This window comes from Lissotriton helveticus, chromosome 1_1 (assembly GCF_964261635.1).
Source record: "Lissotriton helveticus chromosome 1_1, aLisHel1.1, whole genome shotgun sequence".
Taxonomy (NCBI): Eukaryota; Metazoa; Chordata; class Amphibia; order Caudata; family Salamandridae; genus Lissotriton; species Lissotriton helveticus.
Window position 1 is genome coordinate 1,287,782,210 of NC_136057.1, and position 17,496 is coordinate 1,287,799,705.

General features: G+C 41.7%; 1 protein-coding gene across 2 annotated transcripts in view; it reads right to left on the minus strand.

The window, feature by feature from the left end:
• Positions 1–17,496, minus strand: part of IQUB (IQ motif and ubiquitin domain containing) — a 431,014-nt gene that overhangs the window by 328,907 nt on the left and 84,611 nt on the right. The window contains exon 1 of one of the 2 annotated variants that reach the window (XM_078680866.1): positions 3,094–3,149. The exons of the other annotated variant lie outside the window; for it this stretch is intronic. The gene's annotated coding sequence lies outside the window, so the exon portion shown is untranslated. Of the gene's footprint in view, positions 1–3,093; positions 3,150–17,496 lie in introns of those variants that run through there. 2 annotated transcript variants of the gene reach the window in all.

The following is a 17,496-nucleotide window of genomic DNA, read 5'->3' on the forward strand; positions in this document are numbered from 1 at the left end:
TTGTGTTGTTTGTCTTCAACACGTTTAGCGATGTTCTCAAGATTAACTAAAGAACTGCCTTTATTCAGTTTTTTTATCCACCACGGACAAATGTCACAAGAAGGTTCCCTACCTCTAAGAAGCATGAAAGGACTCACTCCAGTGACAGAATGAGGAGTAATGCGATACGTCCATAATCTCTTCCTCACAATCTCCAACCAATCTCCTCCAGATGAAACAGCACCATGTAAACAATCCTTAAGAACGCGATTAAAGCGCTCTACCTGGCCATTCTCCCTTGGTTCATATAAGGATGTGGTAAGATGTTTGATATTACAACTATTGAAAAATTCTACTATATCAGAAGAAACAAGTTGCGCACCATTATCCGTGACAAAAGTTTCAGGAACCCCCTCACGTGAAAAAATCTCCTTTAAAAAAATTATTATCGTTTGAGAAGAGGGACTTCCAACAAACTTAATCTCAGGCCACTTAGAGTGATAATCTACCATGACCAAGGCATAACGAGCATTGAGAGGAAGATGTTTGAAGGGACCTGAAATATCAAAAGCTACCTTCTGCCAAGCGAAGCTTGGCCAAGGCACCAGTTTGAGGGGAGCCGAAGACACATGTAACATCTTATCACTATTTATGCATTGCGGGCATTCTCTTACTATTCTGTCGACCATTTTATCAATGCCCGGCCACCAAAAATTATTCCTGATAAGCCGTTTCATAGAGGACATACCTATGTGTCCTTGGTGTGACAATAACAAAATTCTCCAGTTTCTTGTAAAGAAACTGGAGGAATAATCTTACCAGATTTCAATAATAGACCAACAAACTCCTCAATTTCAGAATGAACCTGAGAAAAAGGAGCTAACTCTACAGAAATCTTTTTCTCTTTGGGCCATCCTTCCTTTACAAAGCGAAAAATCTGCTGGCACAAAACATCTTTACTCAATTCTTCAAACCACTCTTCTTTTTTTAAAGACAATAACTCTTCGGAAACACAATCATTAATAGAAGTAACAACATCCTCTTCTTGTTCAACAACAGAAATACTGTCATCATCACAGGCAACCTCGAAAGAAAGTCAGCCGTGACATTAGATTTTCCCGGTACATAAACAATCTCAAAATCATACTCTTGAAGGCGAGATGTCAAACGGGCTATTCGTGCAGGAGAATTCCAGCCACCTCCAGGAGATAAATTTCCTACAAGAGGCTTATGGTCTGTTCGAAGAATGAACCTATTACCCCACACATAATTGCGAAAGTGCTCAACAGCCCAAATACAAGCCAGAAGTTCTCTTTCTATCACACAATACCTCCTTTCTGTGGAGGACAAAGTTCTGGACACAAATGCAACGCACCACTCTTCCTTACCTGAATGTTGACTAAGCACACCACCCAAACCATATAAGCTGGCATCTACAGTGATAATACACTTTTTGTTAATACAAAATGATTTAAGAGTGGGTGCATTAACAATCTCATCCTTACTCTGTCTGAAAGCAAGATTCTGTCTGTCAGACCAAACAAAATCCGTCGAACTTCTGGTCAATTCCCTAAGCGGTTCCATTTTTGTGGCAAAATTCTGAATAAACTTGCTATAATATTTGCATAAACCTGCAAAAGACAACAACTTTTCCTTATTGTCAGGAGCAGGAGCCTTCACAATGGCATTAACCAAGGCTTTCTTGGGTACAATACCATTCCCAGAAAGAGTATGACCCAAATATTCTACAGATTTACAAAAGAATTTACATTTGCTGGCTGTGAGTGTTAAGCCGAACTGTTCTAGCCTGGAACATACCTCTTCAAGATGAACACGATGCTCCGAGTCATTTTTGGAAAAAACAAGGATATCGTCTTGAAAGCATTTCACATACAATCCCACATCTTAAAAAATATGGTACATAGCTCTTTGAAAGACCGAAGCAGCCGATGCCAAACCAAAAAGCATCCTTTTAAATTGGAATAGGCCATGAGGGGTAATAAAAGCAGTGATCTGTTTAGAATCTTCAGTAAGCTCGATCTGGTTATATGCAGATCTTAGATCTAATGTGGAAAACACGCAAGCACCATCCAACATGCAAACCATCTCATTGATGTTAGGGAGTGGATGACAATCAACAACTAAATTCGAGTTAAGTGCCCTCAAATCCACACATAATCTGATACTTTTATCCTGTTTGAGTGCTAAAACAATGGGAGAAACCCATTCAGAGGACTATCTCTGATCATCTCGTCGGTCATCAGACCGAAATTGCAATGTAGAGATAATGCACGTAGAGCAGTAAGAAAGTCATCGAAACACTCACTATCATCCTGAACCCTAGTATAAAATTTGAATCTATTAAGTGCCACACTAGTAACGGGTTTAAATCTACCTTCAATTCTCAAAACAGCTTCTTCATATACATTAGCATCACCACCAGACCTTACAGGTGGTAGGGTTCTGAAAACTAACTGTCCTTCTGAACCAAGACAATGTAAAAATATATATATTTTTCTCTCCGCAGACATACGTTCTCCATCCATAGCCTTGAGGTAAGTAAAGAATTCCTCCTTCCATCTCGTCCACGGTATAGGTGGCTCACCTTTGGTTTGTAAAAATTTAGATGGAGGATCAAATTGCATTGTCAATGTCAATGAACAACAAAAATAAAAAAAATAATGTAAATCAATCCAAATAAACCAAAAATGCAAAAAAAATTTAAAGTTGCTCACTCCTTTATAAATTTCCTTATAAAATTAGTGCTGAAATGTCTTCCTTAAAATAATAATGCTGCAGATAAAGGTAGAGTGAGTGATATCCAAAGATATTCCAATGAATATGGTGTAATGTCCATAAACACCCAGTAGATGGCAGACAAATGACACAGCTGCAGTATAGATTTACCGTGAAATATCCAGTTCCAAAACAGAATGTCGTTATTGTTTTAATGAAGCTAAAATAACAGTAGAAGTGGACCCACGTCAAAGGATATGCTCAAATAAAACTGTAAACGCTGAATATGCTCCAGGAATAACTACGCTCGCAATACACAAGCGCTGAAATAACTTAAAAGTTTTATGCGCAAGGACTGCTAAACACACGAAGTCATACCTGAGCACAGCGCCGAGGAGAACATATCGCGTCTCCCCCTCCGGTGACTATAGCGTAGCACAGTCACCAAGGAAACAAACAAACATGGTGGACGCACGTAACAAACGTGCGTGATGACGTATTTAGACGCGCGATGCAACACGCAATGACGTATCCGATGACAAGTAGAACTTTGAGGGACGAGCTCACCGGAAAATTGAAGAAAGTGAACAAAATTGAAGAAATCACGAACAGGAAGACGCAAAATCGCCGGACTAAGATGAGAAATAAAAACAAAACTGCCTCTAATCATCCGAGGTAAAGAAAATTCCTTTTGAAGTGTTTTCCGTGGATTCCGTATGATTTCTGCTCCTGTGCTTGTATTCAGAGTGGCAGAAAAGTTGCTTGAGTCCCTCGTCGCCAATATTAAAACGAAGATGCAGATAGAGTTATATAAAATACTAGATTTATTTTCAAGATAACAGGTTAAGCACAGCACGTCTCGAAGCAAGAAGGCAAACAGTAAACTGTCTTTCATGGAACCTGGAACTTGGTATGTAAAATGTAGGCAAGCATCATTACATTCCAGGTTCCAGCAATCAGTGCACACAATGAACATGGAAAAAGGAATATAAAGAAATAAAGAATGTAACATGTCTTTGGAAACTGGGTACAGGCAGTCGAAACGTTAGCAATCTACATTAATGATGTAGAAGCAACAGCAGTCAATGGACTCTCAACTGCCTGTTCAGACCCAGTCTCTGCGTTGACATCAATGTTCGGCAAGCGATTGGCCACATGTCAGAAGTACGAGGAATCTTGCGTAATAGACTTCCCAGGACACTGGGTAGACCTCATGTGTCCTTGCTGGTCACAACATAAAAGATCTCAGCATCTAAGGGAGCATCAGATATCCTTTTTCGAGGATGATGTACAAGCACTCGATCTCAGCTCATGAAAGTAATATCTTTTGCATGATGTCTCTTTTCAGCATAGTCTTTCATTTTCTTCTTTCAACCGAAGTCATTGGTATGGGGATCTCCATCATTCATCGGTCTCTGTTTGATCCAGTGAGGTAACTTCGAGTGAGGGGTTGAACGATAAGCTCAAAGAGTGGAACTGAAAACTGCCTTAAGGTTGAGCTTCTCCAACACAGAACGCTGAACAGCGTTCTTCAAAGTGCTCATGAAACTTTTGACAAAGCCATTGGCATGTGGCCAAAGAGGGGTGCTTTTCTGATGCTTCACATTAAGATGACTGAGGAAGTCTCTTAATGGAACACTTTCAGTGGCAAAATCTCATATATATCTAGAACAGTAACTGGCCATGCCAAGGAATGAATGTAACATAGTAATGTCTTGTGGGGGATTGACAGTAGATAGCGCTTGTACTTTAGCTCGATCAGGTGTCATACCCCCCATCTGAAAAGAATGGGCAAATAATATCAACTTTGTCTTATGGAACTTATATTTATCAGCAGTCAAACTCGAACCAGCATCAGCTAGCAAACAACACAGTTTTGTGAGAGCTTTGTCATGCTCTTTCTGGGTAGCTCCGAAAACCAATATGCCATCGCTATAAGTAAATTAATTCATGACAGGCTGTATGATATGTTGAATAACGTCCTGGAAAAAGACCTGCACCAGATGACACTCCAAAACATAGGGTCTGATTTAGATTTTGGGGGGACGGGTTACACCGTCAAAACGGTGACAGATATCCCGTCAGCCGAAATATAAATCCCATTATATCCTACGGGATTTATATTTCAGCGGACGGGATATCTGTCACCATTGTGACAGAGTAGCCCGTCCGCCAAGCTATAAATCAGGCCCATAGTCTTTTATATTGGAACAAACCAATATGTGTAGAAAAGTTTGTAATGTACCTTCAATTTTCCTCGCGTTCAAACTGTTGATATCCTTTATTTAAATAAAGGTGAAAGAAAACCTTTGCACATTTAATTGCAATATCATGCAAGCAATATGTGTGCCTGGATGTTATTCTCTTTCAATTGCCTTGTTGGCTTTGTGAATGTTAACACATATGGATATAGCTCCTTCACAGTCTCTTTTGGGGACTACCTCTATCGGAGAAACCCATTGCATCAGACCAGCAGAACACTCAATGATGTCATGTTTGAGTAACAATACAAGTTCCTTTTCAACTGCTTTCTGTAAATGAAATGCAATCAGTCTGTGTCTTTCAGCAATATGACAAATGTCCTCGTTGATGTGTAATGGACTTTAATTGTCTTGAGTTTTCCTAACACATGAAACAATGAAGGGAACTAAATTACTATTACTTGATGAGCATTCATGTTATAGTTCACTGATATCACTCCCATATCAGCAGCTATACTGAAGCTAAGTAAACAGGCTCTGGATGCATTACAATGAAGTACACAAATGGGCGTCTCTACTTTTGTCTTCTTATGCTTCATCATGGCTACAAATGAAGCTTGACTTTTTAATGGCGTCGATGCAGCCCATTTGTACACTTTAGTTTTCAATGCGTTAGTCAAGGCAATGGAGAAAGTTAATTGTACTTCTCCTCAGGCATAAAATATATCAACGCACCACTGCTGATGATGAAAGGCATGGAACACCCGTTTAGCTCTACGGTAATCTTCAGACAATGTTTTAATGACTTTGCTGCTTCTTTATGTCGACTCTTCTTCGACCTATGTTTTTTTTTCTTAAGAGACCAGTCCCACATGTGCATGTTTCTCTGAGGTGAACATTAACATTGCACAGCCATCATCTTCACTTTCACTTGATAGAGATACTTACAAACCTTTCGACGATGATTTAGATGACGATCAGCTTTGTTCGGTGTCAATATGCGTCAGGTGGTGTTGTCGCTTGGCCTTGTGGGCATGCATCAAATGTCATTTGTGGAACGTTCGGGCAGCCCTTTTGTCAATGCGTCATGACACACTTACTTTTATCTTTGCCTGGCAAACCGCAACAAAATGGTTCGCCTTCCCACAGCCATTGCAAACTTGTCCAATGGCGTGACATTTACTTTTGTGTGAAAATGGCAATCTACACCTTCTTTTTCCGTGGCGACATCACTCTGTATGCTTCTGCCTTGTATTTTGGCTTACTTTTCATGTTCATGACTGACTCACCCTGGGCACCTCCAGTGTCCATGTCAGCTGCTTGTCAATCAGCACAGTCTTCAGCCCTAGCAGCCATGAGAACTTGCTCCAGGCTAAGAGTCTCTCTCAGCATTCGTCGTCTGAATGAATCTGACAAGCATCCATCAATACCTCTGAGATGTATAGCTTCTTCATCATTAAATGAATTGAACTTACAGTGTTTGAAGAGGGTATCGAGTCTCTCAATGAATTCATCGATGGTTTCACCCAATTTCAGTCATTCTCGACTGAAAATAGACCTTTGGTAATCTACATTTGGCACTGGATTGAACTTGAGATTCAAGGTTGCTTTGATTTGACTGAATATAATTTCGTCAACTCGTGGAATTTTCAATATTACTTCTTTTACACCTTCACCAGCAAGATTCTTGAGATAGTTGATAATCTTTTTATCAGCTTCTTCTATTGCATCAATCAAATCTTCAAATGTCTCTATCCAAGTAGTCCATCTGTCACCAATATTTTACTTTTTGGCTGTATCAAATGATGATGGTGGGTTCGGGAAAGCGCGGCAGCATTGTAACCATTTGTAAAACTTGTTGCTGTAGAAAACAAGGTTCTTTCTGATGGTTTGGTGATCTTGTTTATGCAAACCATCTCTATGGTCCTGCAATGTGCTGTCCTCAGGGTCATCCTTGATAATCACAGGAAAAGTGAACTCTTTCTTCAGCTCCAATGGAAAAGCAAACTTTCATAATTCCGAGCACCACTCTCAGCTTTCAATCTTCGAAGACCTATAGAGTTGTTCTGAGCCCCAGCCAGCAGTCTTTGTGGTGTACTGCTACATTTAGGGAGGGCTCAGGGCGCATAACCCCGGCACTTCCTCTGGGGCTATTTCACCCTGCATGGTGGTATGATGCTTCTCTGTTCTCAGTTCTGGTAAGTAAACAATATTTTCGTATTTGAATGGCTTTGCTCTTGTGGGTGTCTTTGTACTGTTTGACACATGGTTAATCTCTGTCTTGCAGCACGTCTGATCACAGCTCTAACTTGCAATTGGCTGTCACTATAGGCAGCTCTTTCAGAACCTGGTTGCATCAACCTTTAGTGTTAGCACTCCTTATGATCTATAGCAGCAAGTTGCATAGTACCACAGTACCTTGGTTCGTGGCTTTCTCATCTGGTTCTCGGCCAATATGTGTAAAGTTCTCAGCAATGCTTTCATTAGCTTCAAGTGCTTTACACTGAACTGGGGCTGTGCTTTGACGCCACATACGCCAACGTCAATTCTGCACTTCGACTGAGGCATAGTTGGCCCGCCCGAGCATTCTGCTGGAACACGGCAAACTGTTTTGGGGAAGCGATGTCAATCTTCGGGGTACTTATCCCCTATCCCGTTGCCAATTGTAGTGTCCTCCCCAGCCCAGGCACTTGTCAATGACTACACCACACATGGAGGGTGGTTTTACATGTCTTTAGTCATCATCGTGTAAACGCGAACCCAACATTCTAAACCAGCATTCACTTCACTATGCTCTCTAACACTTACATCACGGGTCTACAGAGTCCATCAGGAACACAAAGGGTTCCATCATTTCTAACTCACACAAACCTATACAGCCCAAGGCACCTATCTGGGTAAATGGGGTGTGCACGGGATGCGTTAGCAGTGATTAAACCCTTTTAACACCAAAGCGCATCTCTTTATGCACTATGGACTTTGGATCAGAAGAAAGTACCAGATAGCTTATGTTCCTGATGGCATTGTGAGAAAAAAATTGGTAAAATACATGAGTGACCTTTGTGGCATATTGTTAGTTTTAACTTTGCTAACACATCTCTTTATTAGGAAACTTACATGTGGGTGTTTGTTGACAACTACAGGTGCTGGTGAGGCATGCATTTCAGATTTTGGTGAGCCCCACTGGAATTGTCTTAATTTAAGAAGTAAAAATTGGCAATTTCAAATAACAGAAAGGAAGAATGCATTTGGTCCTACAAGAATGAGAGGCAATGAAGTCTCAACTTTAAGGGTTTTATTTTAAGAATTTCAGATATACAGGAGTTCATTCTATATAGTCAAAATCAATTAGTCAATTAATCAAAGTGCAAAGTTCAATTAAAATACAGAATCAATCAAGAACTCAGTAAAGTTCAGAATATAAAGTGGGTAGAAATTCCAACATGGATTTGCCTTCTGAAGCAAGTGGAAAGGGGCTCTCTGGCACATCAGGAAATCACAAACCTTTATAGGGTTCTAAACAAAGGATTTCATATATTTAGTATTGTAGTACATGCTTCATAGGCGCTTAGCCAATAAGAATAAAGCAAAGAGAAGCATTTATAACTAAATACATTGAAAATATTTTTCATAATTCTACTACATGGAGCTTCTCACAAGCAATTGTCTACACATAGAACAGAAAAAGTTACATATAATGCGGTTCTCCTAGGGACAGCTAGTTAAAACCTTGAAGGTGTACGCTTTATTCGGAACAGGCTGTGAAAGCGATCATCCTTCTGTGTGGGTCACATAAGATTTTTGTTCTAAGGTATAGTTTGTCTTAAGTTAGCTCAAGTACACATTTTCTTTACTGCAAAGCATTACGTTCAACAAAACAGCTATATCAGCTCCCCCGATGATTCCCTTGAATCATTATAAAAAGGATCTCTGGAAATATCACAGGAAAGCCATCATGAGCTTGAACTTTTCTGTCTTGTTTCCTCCACCTCTTTCATCTCAGTGTATAAGTCACTTTGTAATTCCTCTAATTTCACATCATTCCTCTGTCTTTTTATTCCACTCATTGCTGACAGCTTTCCCCCCCAAAATTTTCCCACCCATTGATGAAATTATTCTCAAGACTTTAAAGAAAACTGTAAACACATGCTGCTCTGATTAGTATGATCAGTATAAGGGTCAAAATTAATTTAAGGATTCCTCCACCTATGTTTCCCAACCACTCACCTGACTTTGAAAATCATCTCCCAATAGAACTAAACACAGAAGATACTCCTTCCCAAGTGCCAGTCTCTTCAAGCTCTTTTAGTTTACGCGTGATGTTAGAAATAGCAAAACACACAAGATGATGGATGAAATGTCGCACAATGGCAAAACACTCACCCACAGTCACAGATCTGGGTTTAATCCATCGTTATTTTGCTCACCAAGCTGCCCCAGTTCAGATATGGCCATATGCAAATCAGTCTTGACCCTGTGCCTCATGGGAACAGTCCATGATGTCCATGATGTTAGAAATATTCATGACAAAGTGGTTAATCTGGTTATCTATTCTAGGGATATAAGCACCGCATTCTCTTTCACGTATTGCCTTGCAAACTCCAACTTCTTTTGCAAGAAGCATGTCTAAAGCAAGTCGGTTCTGGATGATCATAGCCCACATTGCAAGAAGCTCCTTGTTAATCATGGTTAATGGGGCAGCTGTATTAGATGCTAGTCCATCTCCCAAAGTTGACTGCTTTTTTTTTTAATGTTCAATAATTTTATTAAGATTTTAAAAAGGTAAAAACAGTTAGGTACAGTTCATAATGATACCAATATGAAGAATAAGGAAAGAACCACAAGATCAGCAGAATATGACAATCATAGCCAATAAATTGCCCCAACTCATATCATGTAGAGCAAGAATAAAAATCAAGAAATAGAGTGGCATTATGGAATCATAGGAACCCATGAGTGGCATCATTATTAAGAAAGCAGAAAAATAAAGGAGAAAAAGAAAAGAAAAGAGGACAGAAGACAGAAAAGAAGAAAGAAGGAAGAAGAAAGAAGAAAGAAGAAAGAAGAGAAAAAGGAAAAAGGAAGGATCTCACTGGATGGCGCAACAAATCAAAACACTACAGACACCAGTCAGTCAGACGTCACAAAGGGATATTGATCGACCAACCCCCTTGAGGCCAAATCCACATGGGTATCTAAAGTTCTCCAAACATTAAAAGAAATAGTGGGAGTGAGATGAGCCCTATCCACAGAAGTGTGTGCACTTCTCAAGAAGGATACCCATGCCCACCACGTGTGGTAAGAAACGGAAGCAAAAGACTTCCACTCAATAAGAATCACCTTAACAGCCACAGTCAATAAAATATCTAACAATTGCATATCCAAGGTATCTAACGGCAGAGGTACCTGGGAAGCCCAGGGTCCCTATAGGATCATAGGAAAAGAAAGAGGAAATTTAATTTGAAAGATTAACATGAGATGTTTATGAATAAGATCCCAAAAGGGCTGGAGAAGTGAACAATTAAAGAACATATGTGGATAATCACCAACCTCCAAACCACAACTCCAACATAAATCATCATCCTTTAAATGAAGAGAACAAAGCCGCTTAGGAGTCCAATGAAGAAGGTTGATGGAGAAAAATTTGGATTGAAATAAAGAAGGCGCAATTTTATTGCGCAGAGAGAATATACCTATCAATTGCCAGGTGTCCGACGACATGTGCTCCGTTATCTCCGTACCAAAGTGACAAGACCATTTTTGCTGCGCAATAGTGCATGAGTCTGAAGATGTTGAGGACAAAAATTATAGTTGACAGCTTTTTAAACTCCACATCAATTAAGGCTACACTTACGGGAGGCATTAATGTGCCAACATTTGTGCATAACAAATTTTGCTTCTTCTCAGAAAAATGTGTCTTCTTTGCTTCTAGATGTTATTATGGTAAATCCTTGGAAAGACCAAGGTTGCAGAACAACTACCTACCCAATTATGCAATAACTATATATACGCCTAATTGCCGCACACATAATATATTCCCCTTATGTTCACACCATGTTCTGCTTATACATTGTCTTTCACTACCAAATATTTCTGGTCATACTCACTCTAACCCACCATTTCAAGTGTTGTTTCTTTCTTGGTCATGACAGTGCATAGTTTCCCACCTTCGCCAAGTCCAAATGTAACTTTGGGTGTAAATCTTTGTTCCCATCTTTTTCCTTTCCTCTTTTTTGATCCTTCCTTGACTCTCTCTATGGATGCTTTCTTTTCGTATCTTATTCTTTAATCTAGTTCATCTACAATAATCCTCTCAGGTTGGTTAATTTTGCATGAACGCTCACATGCTTCTGGGTTAATTAAGTTAGAGTGTCCAAGAGGCAAGAGAAATTTCACCATGTGCTGTGGTTTACTCACCTGTTCATAATCATAATAATAATGTTTAATCAAGTCTTGATGATAAAACAGATTCAAGAACACACTACAGGAAAATACATAGGACAAAGGAAGATGAAAGTAGGTCGAACCTTCAGCACCATTTGTGGGAAGATAGTAACAAACGAAACAATTTTCTACGTGCATCAACTTTGCATATTCAGGAAGCATTTGAAAATAAACATTATGGCTATTAGAAATGGAGGCTCCGTTGGCAATGGTTTCCACCATTCTCCAATTAGGGACCCTTCTTCCTAGTCAGGGTAAGGGGGATACACTTCTAAAATAACCCCTGCTCACCCTCTTGGTAGCTTGGCACGAGCAGACAGGCTTATGTCAAAGGCAATGTATAAAGCATTTGTGAACACATACAGTAATACAGTGAAAACGCTACAAATGGACACCAAACCAGTTTAGAAAAATAAGTAACCTTCATCTAAACCAAAACAAACACAAAATGACAAAAATCCACAATACAGTAATACAAATATGACTTTCAAAGGGTAGAAATAGTTCAGTTCAAAGCAAATTGCAGATGCAACACTTTTCACACAAAGTACCTTGAATGCGTCGCACACACAAACAAAAAGGGTCAGAGTGAAGGTGATGCAACGGTTTCTTACACTCATGGAAGGTGATGCGTTGGTTCCTTGTTCCAGGGGATGTAATGTGATGGTTCCTTACTGCTGTGCAGGGGAGTTGATGTGTTGGTTCCTTACTGGAGAGGAGGTGATGCAATAGTTTTACTTCATGGGGAGGTGATGCATCGGTTTCTTACTGCACCCCCCAACGATGTGACAGACCTGGGGCCGCGATGCGATGATCTGGGACGATGTGTGTTCTTGCAGCTGCACAGCAGGGTTTGTATTGGAATCGGTGCTGTATTCTCAGACTTTGGAGACTGGTGTACTCGATGCAGTGTGCAGCGATTTCTCAAGCAGCGGGCAGGCGATGCGTCGATTTCTCCGGCGTTGCGTCAGAAACAGGTATGGTTGCGTCGCATTTCTCGTCGTTGCATTGCTTTCCAGCTCTCAACAGCCCGAACAACCTCCAGAGGCCCAGAACAGCTACAGGCACCCCTTGGCCGGCCAGAACTCCCAGCAAGGAAGTTCAGGGGAGCTGGTGTTGAAGTATTTGTGTCCCCGAGACTTCAGAACAGGAGGCAAGCTCTTCTTCAAGCCCATGGAGATCTTCCTCAAGCAGGGGACACAGCAAACAGCAAAGTCCTTTTCCCTTTCCTTGGCAGAAAGTAGCCACTGCAGGCCAACCCCAGACAGCAAACAGCACAGGGGCAGTATTCCTCCACAGTTTCTCCAGCTCTTGTCCTTGGCAAAGGTTCTTCTTGATTCCCAGAAGTGATCTAAAAGTCTGTAGTCCGGGACCCTCTTTTTATACAGTAAATCTCTTTGTTCTCTGTGGCAGAGAAGCTCTTTGCCCAGGCAAAACCAGTTCTGTCTCCTCTCTGGTGCAGCTTCCTGGTAGTAGGTGGAGACAACATTGTCCTTGGCAGACCAGGCCCATTCAGGTGTGAAAGAAATCCCCTCCCCCTTCTCTGAATGCAGCCCAGGTCTATTCAGCCCAGCCCTGACTCACCCTGGAAAGGCAGGACACACCTCAACCCACCGAGGGGCTGTCTGAACAGAATGCACATCCCCAGCCCCTGTCACTCCAAAGCCAAACAGTCATTACACTACCTAGCAGAGGCACACTGGATGGTTAGGCAAGAAAATACATACTTTCTAAAAAAAGGATTTTCAAACTCAGAATGTAAAAATCACCCTCACTAAAAGATGCATTTTAACATGTGAGTTCAGGCATATCAAACTTTATTTTGCTATCTATGGGACAGATAGCCTTACAATAGTGAAAAACGAATTTGGCAGCATTTTACTATCAGGACATGCCACACACATCAGGGCACGTCCTACCTTTCACATACACTGCACCCTGCCCACAGGGGGTACCTGGGCCTACCATAGGGGTGACTAACATGTAAGAAAAAGGGAACGTTAAGGCCTGGCAAGTGGGTTCACTTGCCAGGTCGACATGACAGTACTAAACTGCACATAGGTACCGCAATGGCAGGCCTGAGACATTGTTGCAAGGCTGTTTGTGTAGGTGGCACAATCAGTGCTGCAATCCCACTAGCAGCATTTGGATTACAGGCCCTGGGCCCTTAGTGCACTGTACTAGGGACTTACCAGTAAACCAAATAGACCAATTATGGAAATACCAATCCATGACTACAACTTACAAAGCATCTAGACCAGCAAAAAAGAAGTCCAACACACAGCAAAATAACAGAAGGCAAAGGCAAAAATAGAGGGTAAACCCACGCCAATGATGGCAGGTCTAACAATGGTAAAGAACAAAAGGAGGAGTACCACCCAGCGGAAACGGCGGTTCCTAATGGGGTACAGGCTGGAACAAAAGGGGGAAATTTCCTTTTGTTTAGAAACCCCTCACTCACCACCTAGTGGTGACATGCTTCATCATCGCGGTCCACCCTAATGACCTAGCGTCATCAGGGTGTGCTACAACACCTGATTACAGTGGAGGTGGTTGTGAGTGAGGATGCGTGAAACGAAAAAGGGTATGTGTGTTAAAAATTGTCCTGGTTTAACTTAAGAAATTTAATTTTTATTTATAAGCAACTGGACAATGTTAAAAACAAAAGTGCGAGATAAAGTGAGGGTGATTATGAGCCCTTGTATCTCTATGTGTTTATCAGGTCTACATGTTTCAACCATAAAGGTGTGGGTTCACCAGGTTTTCATCAGGACCGTTGCCCGGAGAGTGGGTGGTGTGCGTCCCCTAAAAGGCGCACCCAGTCCTACTCTCTGGGACCACAATGATTGACAAAAAAGTAATTGTCTGTGGTAAACGCTATAACCCGGTTGGGTTAGCGTGAAAAATCAAAATACCTGCAAAGAAATTGGGGAGCAATGTCAGATAATCGGTTTGTATACAAGCCTGTAACGTCGTGCAGTGTCTCACATTCGTGTCTGCATGCTGATGATCCCATTAGGACAGGTACCTTGTGTTCGTGTACACGGTACTTGCGCTCAGTGCCATGATGTGGAGGTACCTGAGTTGAGTTTATAAGTGGTGTGCTGCTTAACCACTCAAGTTCAAAAACGCTAATTTTGCGTGCGTCAATATCTATTAGATGCATACACCAGACATCCAGTTTACGTGGCGTGAACAAATCTTGCAAGCCTACAGTGAGGGCAACATTTTCTTTAAAAGTGCATAGGCTGCCATGCTCTACATGCGTCACTCGTACCGGACTCACAGACAAAAAACATTGAAAGACACACAAGGGTTAAGCTTACTCGTATTGGGGTATTAAGAAACCTCGTAGGGCGGGGAAGGCTAGCCTCGTCGTAATTAATACATTTACTCACTTGGTTGGATATGGTATTGTATGTTGTGACGCAGGTGAGTGGTACTTGGTCTGTTCCCACTGTTTTTTCTTCAAGGAGCCCCTCTCTTGGTTGGTTCCTAGCTCTCTTTTGACATTTTTCGATGATTCTGGTAGGGAATCGAACCCTAAAGTGTAGGGCGAGTTTGAGCAAATGCGGCCACCATACGTTTCCCAGCGCCCATGACGACATTGACGCCGACCCACGTGACCGGCAGCCAATTCCGCCCACCGCGGAAGCAGAAAGCCTACATACCGGCCCAGACGCCCGCTCCCACTGTAGCAAGGCGGAGGACCGCAGTAGGTATACGGCAAGCAACCTCTCCACTAAACTGTAAGTAATTCAGGTGCCAGGTCCCGCGGGCTGCACAGACCTCAGCGCCCGGTCCCGACTTGTTCGTAACCAACTCTCTTTACCCACTGTTCCTAGTTAGACGCTATTCTTGAAACATACCATCGATCTTTGTTTCAGAATAAGTTATTCCTGACGAGGCTAGCCTTCCCCGCCCTACGAGGTTTCTTAATACCCCAATACGAGTAAGCTTAACCCTTGTGTGTCTTTCAATGTTTTTTGTCTGTGAGTCCGGTACGAGTGACGCATGTAGAGCATGGCAGCCTATGCACTTTTAAAGAAAATTTTGCCCTCACTGTAGGCTTGCAAGATTTGTTCACGCCACATAAACTGGATGTCTGGTGTATGCATCTAATAGATATTGACGCACGCAAAATTAGTGTTTTTGAACTTGAGTGGTTAAGCAGCACACCACTTATAAACTCAACTCAGGTACCTCCACATCATGGCACTGAGCGCAAGTACCGTGTACACGAACACAAGGTACCTGTCCTAATGGGATCATCAGCATGCAGACACGAATGTGAGACACTGCACGACGTTACAGGCTTGTATACAAACCGATTATCTGACATTGCTCCCCAATTTCTTTGCAGGTATTTTGATTTTTCACGCTAACCCAACCGGGTTATAGCGTTTACCACAGACAATTGCTTTTTTGTCAATCATTGTGGTCCCAGAGAGTAGGACTGGGTGCGCCTGTTAGGGGACGCACACCACCCACTCTCCGGGCAACGGTCCTGATGAAAACCTGGTGAACCCACACCTTTATGGTTGAAACATGTAGACCTGATAAACACATAGAGATACAAGGGCTCATAATCACCCTCACTTTATCTCGCACTTTTGTTTTTAACATTGTCCAGTTGCTTATAAATAAAAATTCCATTTCTTAAGTTAAACCAGGACAATTTTTAACACACATACCCTTTTTCGTTTCACGCATCCTCACTCACAACCAGCTCCACTGTAATCAGGTGTTGTAGCACACCCTGATGACGCTAGGTCATTAGGGTGGACCCCGATGATGAAGCATGTCACCACTAGGTGGTGAGTGAGGGGTTTCTAAACAAAAGGAAATTTCCCCCTTTTGTTCCAGCCTGTACCCCATTAGGAACCGCCGTTTCCGCTGGGTGGTACTCCTCCTTTTGTTCTTTATCAATATACCCAGGGGTAAAGGAGTATTCCCCCGTTCACTTGGTGAACCAAATACCTTGCTCTCCCCTCTGTTTTTCAGGTCTAACAATGGCCCACATACTTTCAGAATTAGAACCATGTGAAATTCTAACTACTTACTTTTCTGGTCTAGTTACCATCATCTGATATACTCTACTATGATTAAGTGAGGCATTTCCCTCCAACAGAGAAAATCCATCAGGAACCCAACTATGGGAATTGCCATGGCAACAGCCAAAACTACTAGGACTAGCACATCTGCACCATGTTGAACTCATTACAGTTCAAGGCAGTAGGGAATATCAGTTATTTGCTTCAATTTAATTCTTGTTAGTTATCTTCTTCCTGCCCTACTATCTCTACGCTATCTGGAAATCTACAGTGGTACGTGCCTACACCAACTAGATGCTTATAAGATCTATGTTCCTTTAACCGTCAGCCTAAAGTCAATTGTCTTGGCTCCTTTTTTTCAACAACATTCTACAAGTTTCTTGTGTCTTTTGTCTCCTCAACTGCGGTCTCAGGGTTCATGGAGGCTTGTCATCGTCAGTCTGGAAATCACGTGAGGCTGCGTCATTCCACAGGAAGTAAGCCCAGTGAGGACCTTATTACTTTCATTCTATTTGCTTAGTCTCTTTGATCTCTTTTTTTTAGGTAGCTCCAGGTCACTGTCACTAAGTTCTCTGTGTTCTTGGTCTTCTTGCTCATCTAGCTCAGTATACTCTCAAATAGTCTCTGGCCTCCTTAACTTGGTCACTATTTTTCTTCTCTTGCTTTCAGTTCTTGGCCATTTGTCTTTGTGATGCACCTTTTCTTATGAGGTACTGATCACTTCAGATTCATAAGACTTTCGCTAACTTTGCTTAGATCATCCCATGTATCCTCTCTGCCACACCTGATGTTTCTGATCTGCATTAAAATCCTTAGTCAATACAGTAGCTACATCGCCTCATTCTTGAAGTGACTCTTGTTCCCATTCAGGATAAACTGGACCTCCAAACCTATTAAGTCCTGCAAAAGTAGTTTGGCCACTTAGACTGTCACATCTCCTAGTGGAGTATGCATTGACCCATCTGGAAAATAACCACACAATTACTCAGTTATACCTCAGATGGTTACAGCGAGGCTTTTCTAGGAAACTGATCTGGAGTCAATTGAAGGGGCCATCTCACTTTCCTATGTGACTCATGGTA